This window comes from Myxocyprinus asiaticus, chromosome 28 (assembly GCF_019703515.2).
Source record: "Myxocyprinus asiaticus isolate MX2 ecotype Aquarium Trade chromosome 28, UBuf_Myxa_2, whole genome shotgun sequence".
Classification (NCBI taxonomy): Eukaryota; Metazoa; Chordata; class Actinopteri; order Cypriniformes; family Catostomidae; genus Myxocyprinus; species Myxocyprinus asiaticus.
In genome coordinates this window covers 22,218,265-22,236,651 of record NC_059371.1, presented here as the reverse complement: position 1 = coordinate 22,236,651, position 18,387 = coordinate 22,218,265, and the positions used below count along the sequence as shown (strand labels likewise).

The following is an 18,387-nucleotide window of genomic DNA, read 5'->3' as shown; positions in this document are numbered from 1 at the left end:
TGCATGGCCTCAGGGGGCTTTGAGTCCACGGTCTCGGGCCGCCAGCCCCCCGGACTCCTATCCTGCCCTCCTAGTTCACCCATTCACCGTTTTCGGTGGGGTAGCCCCCCCCACCAGTGGGTGCCCACCCTGTGTGTTCAGTGCAGAATAATGTGTGTTCCCCTGTCCAGCTCCTGTCGGGGAGCCTCCCCGTGCTGGAGGTGTTTACAGTGAGAAAAAGTACACAAGCAGTATCAACACAGCGCCCCTATTACATTTCTCTCACCCATTCAATAAAGGCTTCGGCCCCAGTGTTTCCCAACATAAAAAAAAACACAAAAAATCTAAGGAATCAAATTAATTCATTACAGAGCTAGAATATCTCTCTGCAACCCCACATGTCGCCCCTAAGTTGTCCACTAGATGGCGCCATTGCATCACAAATGAGCAAATCGGGCATAAATGCAGCTATGAGCGCTTCCCCAGTTCATGTGGAGTCACTTGCGAGTCACACAACAGCTTGGCAGGCTGTGTTGGCTCCCGAGTGGGTGATTCGAACCATAATGAACGGGTACAGACTCCAGTTTGCCAGGAAACCCAAGCCTTTCAGAGGCATTATTTCCTCTCACACAGAGGAGAGCGCTGCTCACATTCTGAAAGAGGAAATCTCCTCCCTCCTCGGGAAGAGGGCGATTCATGTAGTACCCCTAGATCAATGCAATCAGGGGTTTTACTCCCGTTATTTCCTAGTTCCAAAGAAAGACGGCTCCCTCCGTCCTATTCTGGATCTCAGAGTGTTGAACAAACATTCATCAGAACGACTCGTTCACATCAGTCGATCTGAAAGATGCTTTTTTCCACATCAACATTTACAAGCACAGGAAATTTCTTCGTTTCGCCTATCAGGGCATATGTTACGAATTCACAGTCCTTCCTTTCGGTCTCTCGTTGAGTCCGAGGGTGTTCTGTCTATGTGCGGAGGCGGGCTTAGTGCCGCTGAGAATAACGGGTCTAAAGATCCTAACATACATAGACGATTGGTTAATCATAGCCAATTCCAAGGTGAAAATGGTGCAAGACACTCGCCGTGTGCTTGCGCACATCATATCGCTCGGGTTCAGAGTGAATGTGAACAAGAGCAATTTTACACCCGCTCAGAATGTTATATTCCTGGGTCTGGAGCTGAATTCAATCTCCATGCGCACACGCCTCTCACAAGAGCGTGCTCTCTCTCTAATGAATTGTCTATCACAATTCAAGGAGGGGGCAAAACTGCAATTTCGCACATGTCTCAGATTACAGCATCTTATGGCATCAGTTATTCAGGTTTTGCCTTTGGGCCTTCTGCGAATGAGGGCATTCATGAAGTGGGTTTTATCCCTCCATTTCAGCCCGTTACACGATCTCTGTCGCTCTGTTACAGTGACGCGCTTGTGCACAGCAGCCTTGTGCCACTGGAGAAGCGCAGATTTTTACGCACATGGGACCCCTCTCGGGGCTATATTGCAAAAAGTGGTAATGACAGATGTGTCTTTAACAGGGTGGGGAGCCACTCAGGAGGGCAGGACGGTGAACGGTTCATGGCCGAGCGAACTTCGTTCAACCCACATAAATTATTTGGAGCTCATGACTGTATGGAAAACTCTGAATCATTTTCTGCCCCGCTTGCAGGGGCATCATGTGTTCGTTCGCTGCAACAGTACCACAGCAGTGGCACATATCAATCGCCAGGGCGGAATGCGCTCACCCAAGCTTCATGCTCTAGCTCACAGGCTTTTAGTGTGGAGCAGGCAGCACTTCCTGTCGTTACCCGCGACCCATGTTACAGGCGTTTTGAACAGAGGCGCGGACCTTCTGTCGAGGGGGAACCCGCTCCACGGTGATTGGCGCCTCCACCCTCAGATAGTGGGCATGTTGTGGGAGAGATTCAGACAGGCGACCATAGATCTCTTCGCCTCGCGCGAAAACTCCCATTGTCCTATGTTCTTCTCGCTAAAGGACGAGGACGCGCCCCTCGCCGTGGACGCAGTAGCCCACCCGTGGCCCAAAGTGCTGCTCTATGCATTCCCTCCCCTGTGCCTGTTATTACCCACCCTGACCAAAGTGAGAGAGCAGGGCCTGTCCCTCATTTTGATAGCACCCAGGTGGCCCAAAGCACCATGGCTGGCAGAGATAATTCCTTTTCTGCATACCCAGCTGTGGCCCCTCCCTCTACGCACAGACCTGTTGTCTCAAGTGAACGGGGAGATATATCACCCCCACCCGGACAGGGTGGCTCTTTGGGCTTGGACCGTGAGAGGACAAACTTAAGCTCGATGGGGCTCCCCCCACATGTGGTTGCCACTATACAGAATGCTAGAGCCTCCTCCACAAGGTCCTTATATGACTGTAAGTGGCAAGTGTTTGAAGGGTGGTGTGATGGGTGCGGTTCCACATCATATCAGTGTTCAGTCTCTGATATTTTTTGTTTTTTTACCTTATGGATAAGGGCAGGTCTTTTTCCACTATTAAGGTCTACCTGGCAGTTATTTCTGCTTGTCATGCTGGGTTTGACGGCTCAACGGCAGGGCAGCACCCCCTCATTCATAGATTTATGAAGGGTGCCCGCCGTTATCTCCCAGTTACTAGGAGAACTGTTCTTGAGTGGGACCTCTCTATGGTGCTGGAGGCTTTATCTCAGCAGCCTTTTGAGCCCTTGGGGAGCATTTCTCTAAAATTGCTGTCTTTCAAGACAGCTTTGCTCCTGGCCTTAGCATCAGCTAAACGTGTCAGTGACTTGCATACACTCTCTGTTCATTCCTCGTGCACTAAATTCTCTCTTAGTGGAGATAAGGTTTTCCTTATGCCCAACCCGGCTTTTATGCCTAAATGCTTCCCAGCATTCTCATGTGAGGTAATGGAGCTTTCCGCTTTTCACCCTCCCCCTTTTTCCTCTGTGGAGGATCAGAGGCTGAATACTCTGTGTCCTGTCCGTGTCCTGCAGGCGTACTTGGATAGGACCAGTGCTTTTCGAAAGGGCGATCAGCTCTTCATCTCTTGGGCCCCCCTCACATGGGGAATCCCATTTCTAAACAATGCCTCTCGCATTGGCTTGTGGAAGCTATAATTTTGGCATATGAATCTAGGGGAGTGCAGCCTCCAGGAGGCCTCAGAGCCCACTCCACGAGGGGCATGGCCGCCTCTTGGGCTCTGTTTAGGGGAGTTTCATTGCAGGACATCTGTTCTGCTGCCAGCTGGGCTTCTCCCCATACCTTTGTATGTTACTACCGGCTGGATGTTACCAGGACCCCTGTAGCTCATTTTGTCTTGGGGGTAGGTTCTTCATAGCCCCTCCCCTGTTATCTCCTTTTCTTTCTTTTTATATTTAATCAAATCAAATCAAATCACTTTTATTGTCACACAGCCATATACACAAGTGCAATAGTGTGTGAAATTCTTGGGTGCAGTTCTGATCAACATAGCAGTTGTGACAGTGATGAGACATATACAAATTTACGATAACATCAAATAAACACAGCACAATTTAAAGTCTAATATACACATACACACAACACAATATACAAATACTAACATACACTGTACAGTATACAATACACACAATATAGATACACATTATTCAATAAAAAAAGTACATATAGTAGTATATACAGAATGTACAGTAGGTTGTATTGTACTGTATTGACATTCAGGCTGTCAGTTGATTGTAAGTTGTTAAGAGAGAATATAATATAATAATAATATAATTTATGACAGACCGGTGTGAGATATGAGTAAGAGTAATAAAGTGCAGTGCTGATGTATTTTGATCGTGGGAGATCAAGAGTTCAAAAGTCTGATTGCTTGGGGGAAGAAGCTATCATGGAGTCGGCTGATGCGGGTCCTGATGCTGCGATACCGCCTGCCTGATGGTAGCAGTGAGAACAGCCCATGGCTCGGGTGGCTGAAGTCTCTGATGATCCTCCGAGCTTTTTTCACACACCGCCTGATATATATGTCCTGGAGGGAGGGAAGCTCACCTCCGATGATGTGTCTGGCAGTTCGCACCACCCTTTAGAGTACTTTGCGGTTGTGGGCTGTGCTATTGCCATACCAGGCAGAGATGCAGCCAGTCAGGATGCTTTCTACAGTGCAGGTGTAGAGCCATGTGAGGATGTGGCGGTTCATTCCAAACTTCCTCAGCTGTCTCAGGAAGAAGAGGCGCTGATGAGCCTTCTTCACAACGACTTCAGTGTGGATGGACCATGTGAGTTCCTCAGTGATGTGGACACCCAGGAACTTGAAGCTTCTGACTCTCTCCACTGGTGCTCCATTGATGGTGATGGGACTGTGTTCTCTGTCTTTTCTTCTGAAATCCACCACAAGCTCCTTTGTCTTACTGACATTGAGGGAGACGTTGTGCTCCTGACACCAGTGTGTCAGAGTGTGCACCTCCTCTCTGTAGGCCGTTTCATCATTGTCAGTGATCAGACCTACCACCGTCGTGTCATCAGCAAACTTAATGATGACATTGGAGCTATGTGTTGCCACACAGTCATGTGTGTACAAGGAATACAAGAGTGGGCTGAGAATACAGCCCTGTGGGGCTCCAGTGTTGAGGGTCAGTGATGAGGAGATGTTGCTGCCTATTCTAACCACCTGGCGTCTGCTTGACAGGAAGTCCAGGATCCAGCTGCACAGCGAGCTGTTTAAGCCCAGAGCCCGGAGTTTCTCATCTAGCTTGGAGGGCACTATGGTGTTGAATGCTGATCTGTAGTCTACAAACAGCATTCTCACATAAGTGTTCTTTTTTTCCAGGTGGGAGAGAGCAGTGTGTATTGTAGATGCAATGGCATCATCAGTGGAGCGGCTGTTGCGATAAGCAAACTGCAATGGGTCTAGAGAGAGAGGCAGCACAGAGCAGATGTAATCTCTAATTAGTCTCTCAAAGCATTTGCTGATGATGGGGGTCAGAGCAACAGGACACCAGTCATTTAAGCAAGTTATTTTTGATTGCTTTGGAATAGGTACAATGGTGGATGTTTAAAGCATGTGGTGACTACAGACAAAGAGAGGGAAAGGTTGAAAATGTCCGTAAAAACACCAGCCAGCTGATTCGCGCACGCTCTGATGATGCGGCCCGGAATGCCGTCTGGGCCAGCGGCTTTGCGGATATTCACCCGTCAGAAGGATCGGGTTACATCCGCTACAGAGACGGAGAGTGAACTAACCTCTGTAGCTTCGGCCGCGAGAGCTTTCTCGAGGTCGGTGTTATTTCCCTCAAAAGGAGCATAAAAAGTATTTAGCTCATCCGAGAGAGAGGCAGCGGTGTTCATGGCGGAGTTTTTATTCCCTTTAAAGTCTGTGATGATGTTAATTCCCTGCCACATGCTTGTAGAGTTGGTGGTGTTAAACTGTCCTTCAATCTTGTTCCTGTACTGGCATTTTGCGGTTCTGATAGTTTTTCGGAGGGCATAACTGGCTTGTTTATGCTCCTCCGCGTTCCCGGAATTGAAAGCGGAGGTCCGCACATTAAGTGCCACACGAACATCGTTATTTATCCATGGCTTCTGGTTCGGATAGATCCCTGTTGTTCTGGTTGGAACGACGTCCTCCACGCACTTTCTGATGAAACACATTACGCTATCAGTGTAAAGCTCGATGTCGTCATCAGAGGCGGACCGGAACATCTCCCAGTCCATGTGATCAAAACAGTCCTGTAGCGTAGAGTCTGATTGGTCCGACCAGCACTGGATCGTTCTGAGGGTGGGTGCTTCCTGTTTCAGTTTCTGCCTGTAAGCGGGCAGAAGCAGAACGGAAGAGTGGTCCAACTTGCCAAATGGTGGGCGGGGGAGGGATTTGTAGCCATCCCGGAAGGGAGAGTAGCAATGGTCCAAAACCCGGTCCCCTCGTGTGTTGAAACTAATGTTCTGGTGGTATTTTGGTGTGACTGATTTGAAACTGGCTTTATTAAAGTCCCCGGTCACAATGAATACGGCCTCAGGGTGCGCGGTTCCTGCTCACTTATACTCCCATACATTTCCTTGAGTGCCTGGTCTGTGTCGGCTTGTGGGGGGATGTACACAGTAGTGATAATGACCGCTGTGAATTCCATCGGTAGCCAAAATGGTCGACACAGATGCATGAGAAATTCCAGATCAGGAGAGCAGAAAGACTAGATAGAATGCACGTTCCTCTGATCACACCAGGATTTGTTGATCATAAAACATACACCTCCACATCTGCTTTTACCTGAGTGGTCTTTTACGCTTTGTCCGCTGGGTGCACTGAGAACCCCGCGGGTTCAATGGCTGAGTCTGGAATCTCTGCAGACATCCAAGTTTCCGTAAGGCAGATAATGCAGCAGTCCCTCGTCTCTCGTTGGAACGAGATCCGCGCTTTCAGCTTGCAGAGCTTGTTATCCAGAGACTGAACATTTGCCAGTAGAATACTGGGTAGCGGGGGTCGATTTGCACGGCGTCTTACTCTGATGAGAACGCCGGCTCTGTTTCCCCTTTTTCTCCTGCGTTTCCGCATCCGGACTGCTCAGACAAAGGGCTCCGCTTGCGTGTTTGTAAACAGCGGGTCGGCATTGAGGAATTTGAAGTCCGGTTTACGGTGTGAAATTGCTGAACCAATGTCCAAAAGTGTTTGTCTGTCATAGACAATAAGGCAGACAATATCCAAGACAAAAAACATAAGAATTTTGAACAAAACAAACAAAACACTACCATGTTGTGTCGGAGCTCACAACGCAGCAGCCATACTCGGCGCCATCTTGAGTCCGGTGTATATATTTATAATATAAGAGTAAGAAAAAAGGGTTATGGGCCAGTTGGCCATACACATTCATGTCACCAAGCATGCTTTTACATTCCTGCCTGAGTGCTATCTTCACTGTATATATGCTGCTGGGCTGATTTTTATGTTTGTGCCACTAACATGTTATTCATGCTCTGCCTGTGCACAGTTCTCACTTGTGTGCTTCAGGGTTGCCAGGTGTGTGATTATGAGATGTGTCAAGCACTGCCTCTTTGAGGTGACCATTCCCTTAACTGGCTTGCAGGGCCTCACTGTGAGTGTATTGGGCAATCGGGGAGCTGTCAATGTCTCCCATAGGTGGATCTCGAACACGAGATGATGAAAGAGAACAATAGGTTACTTACATAACCCCAGTTCTCTGAAACATCGAGTGGAGAGATCCACCAAGCTTGCCCTGCTTGCTGCACGAGAAGAACAGCAGCGCGTGCAGGTCCTTATATGCTCTTAGGTAAGGGGGTGGGTCCTTACCGGGCATAGGTCATGCGCTTCTGTCTGTCTAGCCAGACTTGGTGCAATTGGATGCTTCTGTAGAGGTCAGGTACAGATACCCTTGCCATAGGTGGATCTCTCCACTCGATGTTTCAGTGAACCGGGGTTACGCTAGTAACCTATTGTTCTTAAAGCATGGATGATAGTTTCAGCATCTTTCAGTTTACGATGGGAAGAGACCAGGGATTTTGGGCTGACTAACAAAATTTCAGTTTTGTCTGTGTTCAGTTTTAGAAAGTTTGTTGCCATCTAGGGCTGGCCGATATGGACCAAAAATCATAGCTCGGGGGGATCCAGGGGGGATGGGGGAGTTAACCCCCCCCCGCCCCAATAATCAAAACAAGCAAGTACAGCCTCCCACCCCCCACAATATTTATACCATGATCAATGGAAACATGTAAATGCTTCAAGCTGCAACCCCCCAATGTTCAAGCCAAATCTATGCCATTGTATCCCGGTATTTTTAGGCTGAATGGAGATACACAATATATATCTTGGTATTTTCTACGAAGTGCACTAAATGTTGACAAAACATTTTGTTTCAACTAAACAAAAGCTGAAAGTAAAATTCAGAGGTGAGATGGTAAATGAAGCTTTTTTCGGGGCAGAAGACGTTTCGGGCTGCGAAGGTTTCGCGGCCGGGTTTGCAGCAGCAGCACGAAGTTTAACACATACAGCAGTTTATGGCACTGTTGTAAATGGTGGAAGAATTTTGAAATGCTTCCACTTTTGGATGCAACCTGTTTATGGCATTCTCTACAGATGACATGCAGGGCTCAGCATTAAGCATTGTGATGTGCTTGTCCTTCAGACAAGTAAATTGGTAATTCACTTGTCTGAGTAAAAAAGTTACTTGTCCAGAGAGAAAAAAAGGACATGTATTGGTTACATGCTCAAGTAACATGTCAGAGTTTCTGTTGTATGTTTTCTAAAATTACGACATGGCCAACTTAATAGTATTATACCTATGCAATCAACTAGATTCTCTGGGACAGAAATGTAAACTGCACTGGGTAGAGGAGGTTATTTTATGTTACATGTACGCACGGTAGTCAAATAAAAGAAAGCATCCATCACCATCATTTACAGCAGGGTTGCTCACACTTCTATGGAATAAGATCTATATTTCCATCATAATATTAATAAGAAAACAGTGCTTTAACTGTATTAAGTATTCAATTAAACGTTCAGAATGAATTTGACATAAAAATACTACTGGTCTTCCCTGTATGAATAATACTTTAATACTTTTATTCTAGAGTTATACAAGTAAAGTTATCCAGCCAAGAGCAGTGAGGGGATTTGTCGTTTTCTTGTTATTGCTCTTTGAGTAATATTAAGGATACACTAGACAGCGGCAGGTCTATTAGGTTACATTTAAAATTAGTCATACATTTAGATACAGATCAGCTTTTCCCCCAATGTTTACGTTCACTTTAGACATAACTCTCTTTGTTTACATGAATACCTCTCCAAGACATTTTGAAATGTATTTGACCGTTTAGGCACAAGCGTTCTCGGAGCACACGTGCATGTAAAGCGCGCCGCACACACACAAGCCGCCTGTCAGTCAAACAGTGCGCAGCAGTTTTCCTGCTCATCTGATCTTTTAAATCCAAACCATCTCCAAATAATTGAACCACTGTATTTCTTTTACTAACCAGGTCTTCTTCGGCAGTATGAACTGGCGCTGTGTCTCCCTCCATGTTGCAGGAGAACTTGTGAGCGAGTGGGGTGGGGTTGCGTGGAGAAAATGAGAGAGGAGAGATGCAAACATGGCATGGCTTTATGGAAGAAATGGGTTATGACACAACATCAAACTATATCGTTATATATGGTATTGTCTCATCCTATATCTCCTTTGAAAATATAGTGATATACCTTAAAAAGTCAATATACCACCCAGCCCTACTGCCATCCAGACTTTAAGATCTTGGAGGCAAGCAGTAATGGAAGTGGGTGGAAAAACTTTCAATTTGCATGTCATCAGCATAACTTTAAAAACTAAGACCATGGTGACGGATGATCTGGCCAAGCGTAAACATGTAGATTAGAAAAAGAAGCAGACCAAGAACTGATCCTTGAGGTACACCACGTAAGGCAGTGTGGCAGAATGACTCGCCTCTCTCTCTCGTCATCATCGCCCTGCCTCTGAGGGCCGTCCTTCAGCCAGGCTCACGACGGGAGTGGGCAGGAGAGAGAAGAGGCGCATAATTAATAAGCATCGTATGGGCAGCTGATGTGTGTTTGGCCTTGTCACCGCTGCCAAATAAACGAGGAGCCTGCTTCTGTCTGCTTGTGTGCACACACTGGTGTCCTCCAGGAGCAGAGCTGGGAGGGTTCTGGCCAAATTAGATGCATGCCAGACCCGCACCCCCGAGCCCCTGCCGCAAATTAGATGCGACGCCGGGGAATTGAAGCACGCGTCGTGGCCGACGGGCATGGATGCCGGGCTGCTTTCCCCTCACATACACCACAGCCCTGGGAAGACAGGCTGCTGAGGAAGCCTCCGCCCCACGCACCACAGACGAATGAGGGGAGCACGTGCGGCCGCGGACCCCCCCCCTCACGTACTGGATCCTCCTCTGGATACTCTTCATCCTACACGACGCCCCCTTTCACCGTGAGGATGCCAGATTCCCCTTTATTTTGGACACTTTTCCCATTGGACACTATTTTCCCCATTTATGAACATTTTATGTTTATTATTATTTTCAATAAATGCCTCTCCGAGGTTCACCCACTGTGTCTGTCTCTTACTCACCCTGCCACAGTGGTGGAGAATGTGGGCATGAGTGTGGCCAGAGACGGCACAGTTGGAAAAACACGGTGATGTCACTCTTTCTCTCGTTCGCTGGTTAGACGGAAAGCTTGGAGTGGGATGGAGAAGACACGAGGACAGCCTCCCAGCTGCAGCAAAGGGTAAGTGACATTTAATAAGCATTAACCCTGCAGTATTAATTCTTGGTTTTCTCTGTCCCCACCCGAGTGCGAGCAAGAGGGAGATTTGGCCCAGAGAGGAATCCCCCATATGCCCACTCCAACCATAGGGCCTGGCTGAGGAAGTAGCATTCACGTGTGGGCGGTGAGGAGGGTGCACCAACAGGGCAACGCTAAGGGGCGAGGAATGTGCCGGAATGACCCGCCCCTCCCTATCATCATCATCACCCCACCTCTGAGGGCTGTCCTTCAGCCAGGCTCACAATGGGAGTGGGCAGGAGAGAGAAGAGGTGCATAATTAATAAGCCTCGTTTGGGCAGCGGGGTGTAACGAGGCACACCTGATGTCTATTTGGCCTCGTCACCACTGCCAAATAAATGTAGAGCTCACCCCGCCACAACAGAGACAGCTCGAGATTCCATTTGTGTTTGTTAACACTGATGAATTGTTGCCTGTCACAGAGATATTTGTTTCGTTCAACCTTTTGGACATTTTGGACTTCTGCATGCTAAATTAATAAATGTAAATTGTTGCAGTATGTAAATTTGATCATATACAGTAGGATGAATGACTAAGCTTTGTCTCTCCCCTGTTCACAGCCTTCATTCTCCTCATTAGCCTGCTTCTAACAGATGCAAAGATGAATGTGGAGTCTGCAAAGTCCATTAAAGGGTGTATGTGATGTTAAGATGACCTCTTGTAAATGTTATTTGTTTGTGGAGTTGCAGTGTGAGTAAACCTTGTAATGCTGATGTATGGTGTAGTTTATACAGAGGCGTCAGCAAAGCCCTTACCTCACACCTTACGTGTGGGAGACCTAATCTCATACAGCTCTTTCAGTGAAAGAGCAATAAATGACAACAATGTGTTAACTGAGTCTGTGATGTTTCCGCAAGGTGTGAGGGTTCCTCAATTATCCCATTAGCAACTATGAGGCGTAGAGATGAGGCAGCTAATATTGTCTTTGGTTTAGTTAATGTCTGTCTAGTTTTAATGCCAGCTTCATTGTACAAGAACAGCTGTGAGGTGTCTGTGCATATAGACAGATATATTTTATTTTGGCAAAGGAATTCAGTTTATGGTGTTTGTCCTCAACTTGGACGCTCCTACTCTGGCTTGTAAAGGGAACATTTTACAACCTACAAAGTTAACACTGAACACTGCTAAACAAATACTGTGTCCAATCGCAAGTTTTATTTCAAAAGACTTAGAATAACTTAATAAATTTAAGGATTAAATCTGGCAATTACTAAAGAAGGCCATTTTCATTTGCTAGTTGATTTTCCATGCATTCGTTGATTTCGGTTATAAGTTAAAGCTTGAGCATATCCACTATAATGATGTCAGGCAAATAAAAACATTTTAATGGAGAAAAAGACCCTTTTGGAAATTATTAATGACTGCTACAATTAACTGTTTCCTGATATTTAAAGCTCAATCCATCCTGAACCTTAATTGTCCCACTTTACCTGATGTCCCACTATTGCCGAACCCACCTTAGTTTTTTGTTTTCGTGTTTTTTTCCACCTCACTTATCATCAAAACACAGCTCTGTTTTCTTCCTTTTCTTGAGAGGTCTTCTAATCATGACAAAGGCTACCTGGGCAATAAAAGGCAGCACAGACAAATAAAAGAGCAGAATGTGGTGAAAGCAAATAGAAAAGGAGGTGGAGAGAGAACCACCAGTTTTACTGCAGCGTGTTTAATTTAAGTAATTGAGGAGAGAGTGGTGTGTTCCCCCAGGGCCGTGAGGAGAAAGGGCAGCTTAAAGTGAGAGGAAGGGGCTGGGCCGCAGTAAACCAGCTGTTTTCTCACAGTGTCATCCATTTCCAGTAGAAAGTTATATTGGAGAGTCCAATTTACATGGTAATAAATGGATCTCTTGGTTATTTCTCGTAATAAACACCTGTGTTTACCATTCTGGAGAATATATTGAATATTTTCATAATTTTATTATACTTTGAATAATATTGCTCAAATATTCTGAGAAAGTAGATGGCCCAAATGGAGCCATAGCCATCTCTTATTGACAGGTGGTTTCGCTAAATTGTGAAATGTAATTTTTAAACACATTGCGTTTAGCCTACTTCAAGTCACTTCAAAGGACAAGCAGAAATGCTGAAAATACTGACAAAAATGAACCACACCTCCACAGCTTAAAATCTACTTGGTGATCTAGATTTTCCAATAAGAGGTTTTATTTAAATTTGAGCCTAGACAGTTTGTTTTTATACTAAAAAGTGGAAACCATAATCCTTTTGCCTGTCAACAATGGCCCTGTTTAAACCTGGTATTAAGATGCGTTTTAGGTGATCCGATCACATGTGGTCAGTGCTAAATACAGGTCTAAACAGCGTCTACAACATTTTTTGATCGGATCACAAAAACCACAAACGAATGTGGTGAAAACGCATGACTGCATCGCATTGGAGGTGTAAATGCTAATCCGTCTTGTATGCGTCCCGGCAGCACTGAAGTGACACCCCTCACCTGTCAATCAACCGTTGCGCTAAAACAAGAGTTTAAACTTTGTCGGTTACGAGCAGTTTTAAAAGGAAATAACAGTCCGATCGTAAAATGTAAAAAAGCGGATACATACACAAACACGAGAACTTAACGGATCATCTTAAGTGTGCCTGAAATCAGCATGCAGGACCACTTATGAGAAGCACAAACATCTGCAGCTCAGGTTAATACAGGTAATCCACTAAAATAATGGACAATTATGATCTAAATGTTGCTTTTGTTCTTAGATTAAATTTCAGATGCATCTGGGAGAAATAGCACGCTGTTTTTTTTTTTTTTCACGCTTTCTTTGACTTCGTTGCATTTTAATGTCATGCAGTAACACACTGACATAGTGATTGATGTATGTTCCCTCCATATCAGAACCCAAGTGGTCACAGAAGACTGAAGAAGCCATTAAATTGTCTTTTACATCTGGATATAAATGCATATAAAACCAGACTGTTGTGCAAAGAATCACTTCTATCCCCTCTGTTTTTCCCCCTACAGACTTTTCCTGATCAGACATACACATTGTTTGTGAAAAGGGACTTCAAACTGTATCTGTGTGGCTAATGTGTTCTAAACATACATCTATTAAGTGGAAAAACACTGCATTTCAAACAAAGACTTCTACTTTCCCTCCATCTTCCAAGCCTAATGCTCTTCAAGCTCAGAGAAAACAGGGAGGGGGACATTAAAGATGGCGTGCATTTCATTCTCCTGACTGCAGGATGATTACAGTTTTTCTTTATCTCTCACTTTTTTTTCTTTCTTTTTTTTCTTTTTCTTTTTCTTTTTTTTTTCTTTTTTTTTTTTTTGTCATTTTAAGGTCTCTGTCCTGCTGTTTTGCCACTTTAAGGCCCAGCTTTAATCTCTATATCTGTGTTTTGTTCTGTCCCCTCCTGCTGGAGACTGAGCTGTGAGAAAAATCACTGTTTACACTAATGGCCCACTAGGCCTTTCACTGCAGAAACAAACAGCGCCAGAGAAAGTGAATAGAACTTAACATTTTGACATTTTTCCACATGCTCTCAAAACCAATATTGACCTAGCTCCCCTGCAATGTGGGCTTTAGTCCAAGAACTTGCCATTAAAATCAAACCCATGCATCTCAAGCAGCAGGCAGCAAGTCAAGGGGAGTGCCCAACAATGTACTGCCCAGGATGGGGTTCTCCTGCTGGGAAGGCAGAGTGGTCACTGTCCTGGGCTCAAGCTGGTACACAGAAACAGGCACAATGAAAGGCTTCATGCCACCCCTCCGCTTTAATGATTCTGTCTGCGAATGCCGATTGTGGCCGAACCATAGACCCTGCTGGCACCTGATGCAGACAACAGGAAAGGGACAGTGGGGGAACCTGTAAGTGTAGTTCCACCCCGTAGCAGTGAGCGTTCTCAAAGGCCACATTATAATCAGTTAGGGCCCTAATGAGCAGGATTTGGACATGTAACCTGTGGCTTAAGGTCAGTATTTAGCAGACTTCCAGTGGCACAGCTTGACAAGAAGTCAATATAGTCAGAAATAGCTTTAGACGCAAAGAGTCAAGCAGCGTGTGAAAGTGTCTTTCTGCATGGCCCTGCTTATATTCATGGCAGATGAAAACACTAAAACACACAAACAGGCTCTTTTCAAAATTGAGACAACACTAATGGTAAGGAGAACAAAAGGAACAAATCTCAGTCGATAAAATCTATTATTTAGGACAGCTTTGGATGAATGTACTATAGATTTGCCTCAGGTTCCTGCTAGACAGTGGAGGTTTGATGGTTATGTTGCAGGCTGTAAGGTGACACATGGCTAATGAGAGCAAAGAGAGCAAGCCGAGAGCCTTGAGGCTGTAAGTTTACAACATTTACATACATGGCCAGCAGCCGTTTCAGCTGGTCTAAATCACAAGGGGTCCGACAGAGAGAGTGTTGTGTGTTTGTGTTGTAACGTGGCCCCAGGGCCTCCTCTACTATTAAGCCTCTGTGAGTGCACAGGAGGGCTCTCAAATCGCAAGGTGCTCCACAGCCGAGGGGGAGGGTCATTTGAGGGTAAACTATTGTCAGCATGTCACCAAAAATTCATATTGTCATCAAAATTCAAATCACTGCTCCCTAGTGACTGAAGCTGAAAGTGTTGTTGAACACATGGACATGAAATGTCCACAGAGTGGCGCCAAAAGTGAGTTGTATTTTTAGTTGCACACAATTTAATACAGTCAATGCACAATGCAGGAATGCATATTTTATTAACTCTACCCCGTAACCCAAACTCCAACCCTAAACCTAACCATCAGTGGATTAAAAAATGAATTTTTAGTGTGAAAATGTAACCTCCGAATTGCAATCACCCTTATTTATGTGAATGCAATTACTTCCTGTTTCCCATGAGACCAGAACCTGTGTGAGTAGAGCTAGAGGTAAATGTGATCACGTTCGAATTGATGCAAAAAGGTCTGAAGCGCTCATTGATAAATCAGCAGTATGTGGCTGATTTTAGGATACATTAACTTTTGGAAACTACATGTCGATTTCCTGTGTGATTATGCTGGATTTCTGACAGTTATTGGCGTATTATTTTGTCAACACACTTGTTACCTGCATGAGCACAACAGCTCAATATGTTGGAACAAATGCACTAACTTCTAATCCACAGCTCCAACATAAAACATTTATTACGCACTGGCAGCCGTTTTTATAAAGATCGACTTACTGTGCTGTCAAGCTATACATTTGATCAGTATGTGTGTTCCCTGGGAATCAAACCCATGACCCAGGCAATGCTAGGGCCATGCTCTGCCAGCTGATCTATTCATTCTTTAACTTATTCTTTGGTGCCCTTTAAACCATGAAAGAGCTAGTGTGTATTATGTATGGACCAGCCTTAAACTTATGCTACAGGTGTGCCTCTGATCTGCCTTAAAATAACTGAAAACCATTTTTTAACCATGTGAAAAGACTCCCACTCATAGTGTTCTTCTCATTCTAATGCTCAAAATGATTTCACAAAATGTAAATGCAAATAAATAAACCCACATTGTGAGGCATCACATTGCACAGCAATCACTGTTTATGTACTGGACACCAGACAGTGCAAAAAAGTGGCTATAGGGGCTGGCAGAGAGTAATAAAAGCACATACAATATAGCACAAATAGCACATGCACCCATGAAGTGTTTTTTTAATCAAAGAGAGTGTAAAGGGAAATCAACCCCCCTCCCTCACATGCTTCACCTCAGCAACCCTACTCCAACAGTAAGAATTAAAGTATTTAATGTGATTTCGCTGTGTGAAACTCATAATGCATTGGAGGCCTAAATGTCTTGAAGTCCTGCTCCTGCCTCTTGTATCATATTGGCCACAGTGGGAGTTTGGAGAGGGAGTGAAGCAGCAAAGGACTGTTTGGAGTTTCCCATTGTTTAGGCAGGCTGGTGTTGTTCTTGGTGGCTGAGAATGAAACTTCATTCCCAGCATGCAGCTCTCCCTGTTTGATTAAAACTGAGGTGATCGTGGAAAGCTAACAGCTTATGTTTTATACAAATCTTGCACTCAACTCTTTGAAGTTTTCAGGGTTATTTCATCCAAAAAATTATAATTCTGTCATTATATTTCATTTCTAATTTAATCGCATAGGTCTGGACCGAGATGTTAGGTCTAACATCGGTTGTTTTTGCATTGTTTGTAATTCTGCATATGTTCAATGTTGAAAAGCAAGTTTATACTTCATCACCACCTCTAATCCTTAAGAAAGAAAAAAAATGACCTGTCCAAACAGCAGTTCTGAGAACTGCATTAGCAGACAACCATTAACACAAAAGCCACACTGCTGTAAATGCACCTGCCAATCACAATGTATAGAGCCTGAAAACTTGCAGTGTTTCATGTGATTGTGATGACATCATGGGGATGGCTGTTGAGGAGCTCTGGACCTTGTGAGCTGTTTGTTGTCTGGCAGGTGTTTCTTTATCTTTTTAAAACTCTTTTTTATTCTTTTTTCCTCACATGCAATGAATGAGAGAGTAAATATCACTTCAAAAAGCAGGGCAGCTCCACATTGAGCCATGGGAGAGAAGAGCAGGGAGCTCCTGTTGAGAGGTAAAAAAAAATTCTTGTCTCTTTTTGGCAAGGTACACCATAGATTAATGGCTCAGAGGGCTGTTTTGACTCTTACTCACCATCATAAGTCTGGTACACAGCGGTGTGGAAACCTTGAAAAGTGTCGAGGCACATATTGAAATTTGTCAGAGTATATTAAAGTCTCTCTTTTTTGGTCAGAGTGATGTCTGTGGCCTTTAAATGACTAAAAAGTCCTTAAAACCTTGTTTGACCTTTGACCTTTCCCCTTTTCTCATACCTCATTAAACAAGGCAACACATCAGTTGCAACTATTTATTATCCTACTGTTATGGCAACATTCAAGCAAATAAGCTCCAGCCTCTTGCTTCAGACCCTGTCGTCATCTACATAAGGGCTATTAGCCTCCAGAGGGCCGCACTCCTCCAGAACAGGGTCTGTTAGCAGCACTTGCTTGGAATCCACCTTATTGTCCAGAGAATGGGGCTGGCTGAACAGAAATTCTTCCATGCTCTTAATGAGGAAAAAATGAGACATGGCTCATTGGTTATGTTAATTTAGCTGTTTTCACCTCCAGGTCTTATCAACAGTCTCACTGGTCTCATTTAGCAATGGGTAATTTGACATCACTGATGAAGAATGTGCCATTCAGCAAGCGAATCAAATATCAGGACTCCACAAAAGCTTCATTTACACATACAAACAAACTCACAATGGAAAAGAATTACCACTCATAGAGAATGTAGAGCATTCTTTATGAGCATTCTTTGTAGAGCAGATACAGAGAGCATTTCAAAAATTCTTTCAATAGTTAAATGAAACAATATGATTTTTAAGTAAATATATGCACAATTACAGCTTGATTGGAAATGACACCCAATAAAAATATTCTGCTTGCTAGTGATTTTTACCTTGAGCATCACACGTCTCATATTTCATCTCAAGCAGCCTAGAATTCTTTTTATTTTGGACAGTTTTTTTGCTGTGGTGGAAATGACTCCACAACTGTAGTACAGTTGTAATTTTTGACACATTTATAGAAATAATTTTCACACAATAAATTTTGAAATGGTTTATATTTAATTCACTTTTTTCTGGATTATAATAGTTTAAAATATGTAATCATTTGTATTTTTATAATGGACTTTTTACATCTATCTATCTATCTATCTATCTATCTATATATATATATATATATATATATATATATATATATATATATATATATATATATATATATATATATATATATATATATATATGTGTGTGTGTGTGTGTGTGTGTGTGTGTGTGTGTTTGGGACATAAACAGTAAAATATGTACATAAAAGGCATTTTAAAAATACAAAAAATAAATGATGAAGGTCTGGCAAAAATGCTTGTTTTAATAAAAAATCAACCCCTGGGATTAAAATTGCCAAAAGTTGAATACAAGGGTTCAAATGCTTTTTAATTTGCATGCACCAGTTTGTAAGACTCAAATGTTTACTGAGCTTAGGCTGATGTCACCATTGACTGATTAGCTAGCGAGGTTTATCTAAATGGGAGAGAATTGCTGATCCAAATCAGAAGGACACAAACAGACTCCTTTAGAGAAGGAAACGTTTCTGCGCTCTGG

At 44.0% G+C, this 18,387-nt stretch overlaps 1 pseudogene; it reads left to right on the top strand.

Moving 5' to 3' along the window:
• The first annotated feature begins 377 nt into the window (after positions 1–377).
• LOC127419396 (uncharacterized) lies at positions 378–2,289 on the top strand (annotated as a pseudogene).
• Positions 2,290–18,387: the final 16,098 nt, after the last annotated feature.